The sequence below is a fragment of the Solanum stenotomum genome, chromosome 6, assembly GCF_019186545.1.
Source record: "Solanum stenotomum isolate F172 chromosome 6, ASM1918654v1, whole genome shotgun sequence".
Classification (NCBI taxonomy): Eukaryota; Viridiplantae; Streptophyta; class Magnoliopsida; order Solanales; family Solanaceae; genus Solanum; species Solanum stenotomum.
Genome location: NC_064287.1, coordinates 29,661,134 through 29,663,707, shown reverse-complemented (window position 1 = coordinate 29,663,707; position 2,574 = coordinate 29,661,134).

The following is a 2,574-nucleotide window of genomic DNA, read 5'->3' as shown; positions in this document are numbered from 1 at the left end:
TGAAGTGAGGGCCACATTTATGGAAGAGATCAAAGCCAAGCAAATTGAGAATGAGAATTTGAATGAACTTAAGAAAAAGACTGCAATTGGTAAGGCTCAAGAGACCACTCTTGATGCGGAAGGCGTGTTTAGTTTTAAGGGGAGGATTTGTGCTCCTTGAGTTGATGATTTGATTCAACAGTTGTTGATAGAAGCCCATAATTTGTGATATTCTATTCATCCAGGTATGACCAAGATATACCGAGATTTGAAGCAAATTTATTGGTGGCCGGACATGAAGAAGGATATAGCGGAATTTGTGGCTAAGTGTCAAAATTGTCAACAAGTGAAGTCTGAACATCAAAGGCATGCAGGTTTGCTTCAAAGAATGTCAATTCTGGAATGGAAGTGGGAAAGGATAGCCATGAATTTTGTGGTTGGTCTTCCCAAGACTTTGGGGAAGTTTGATTATATTTGGTAGTGGTTGATAGATTGACTAAGCCAGCCAATTTTATTTCGGTAAGAATAGATTATAATGCTGAACAATTGGCTAAAGTTTATGTGAAAGAGATAGTAAAGTTACATAGGGTGCCCCTTTCTATTATCTCAATTCGTGGTACGCAGTTTACATCCATGTTTTGGAGGAAATTATATGATGAACTGTGCACACAACTCACTTTTAGTATAGCATTTCATCCACAGACAGACAGGCAATCGAAGAGCACTATTCAATTGTTAGAAGATACATTGAGGGCATGTGTAATTGATTTTGGAGGACATTGGGATAAGTTCTTACCTTTGTGTGAGTTTTCTTATTATAATAGTTATCACTCCAATATCTATATGGCACTGTTTGAGGCATTATATGGGAGGGGATGTAGATCAACAATAGGATGGTTCGAGGATGTAGATGTGAAACCAGTGAGGGTAGATTTAGTGAAGGATGCTTAAGATAAGGTGAGGAGTATTCAAGCTAAGCTTCTAGCAGCCTAAAGTAGACAAAAGAAGTATGCGGATCATAAGGTAAGAGACATGGCGTTTCAAACTAGTGAAAATCTTAGGGGTGATAAGATTTGACAAGAAAGGTAAGCTAAGTCCGCGATACATTGGTCCATTTGAGGTTCTTGAATGTGTGGGATCGGTAGCGTATAGATTGGTTTTACCTCCTAATTTGTCGGGAGTTCATCCGGTATTTCATGTGTCCATGTTGAAGAGGTATCATGGTGACAGGGATTATATCATTAAGTGAGACTCAATTGTGTTAGACAAAGACCTCCAATATGAGGAGCAATCGATTGCAATCCTTGACCGTGATGTCTAGAAGTTGAGGACCAAGGAGATTAAGTCTGTGAAGGTTCAATGGAAGCATCGTCCAATTGAGGGAGCGACTTGGGAAACCGAGAAGGATATGCGAGACAAGTATCCCCAATTGTTCGTCGATTCACGTACTACTCCATTCCTTCCTTAGCGTATTNCAATATGAGGAGCAATCGATTGCAATCCTTGACCGTGATGTCTAGAAGTTGAGGACCAAGGAGATTAAGTCTGTGAAGGTTCAATGGAAGCATCGTCCAGTTGAGGGAGCGACTTGGGAAACCGAGAAGGATATGCGAGAAAGTATCCCCAATTGTTCGTCGATTCACGTACTACTCCATTCCTTCCTTAGCCTATTTTTCTATGCTTGTCACTCGGGGATGAGTAATGGGTAAATTTGTATCTATTGTAACGACCGGGTTCCATCGTTATAGAAAATCCAACTAGGAAAAATTTAGGGTCGAAAAACTTTTTCGTAGTAACTTGAAATTTTCCAACCTAGTCCAGATTTGGATGAATCGGAGTCATTAAGGTGTAGGGAAATCTGGTATCAATCGGGTGATTTATTTATGAAATTGATTACATGAGTGGATAGATAACTCGTTAAGGAACCCGTACAACTTTACAAAATGGATTTCGGGCAAGTAGAACTCCAAGAATCGATCTTAGCGTTAAGGGTATTTTTTGAACGTCGTTGGTTAGAGGTGTAGCGTGAATGGGGGTCTTGAAATTATTAAAATATATCACTGTTTCGTGCAAGCCGCTTTGGTAGAGATTTTTGTCGCTCTGACGGTGCTCCTGTAGCGGGGTGATATTCGTTGTGGCGGGCCAGACGCAACTTAAAGTCGTAAATAAACCCCTAAACGTCTTTATTTTGTAGTTTTCAATTTTTAGAGGTAAGGAATGAACCCTAGGCGACTCTTGACAGTTTTCCACCATTCTTGAGGCTAAAGGAAAGCTTTTCACTCCCTAAATCCATTTTTCGTTCCGTAGAACGTAACATAATGGGTAATTATCGATGGGAGGGGGGGTTGATCTAGATTCTATTATGGAAACAACCCTATTTTAGGTGTTTGGGATCATAGGTATGATCTAGGTTTCATAGAATTGTTAGTAATTTCGGGTAAATGGTGATTGTTTATTGAATCCTGTATTATATTGATTATTTGTAGACCAAGAACAAGCGGAACGAATCTGAAAAGGGAAGGATCAAGTTTCTTAGGGTTTCAAGCTTGTTTCGAGGTAGGTGATGATTGTGATTCTATAATTGTGTGATGTATG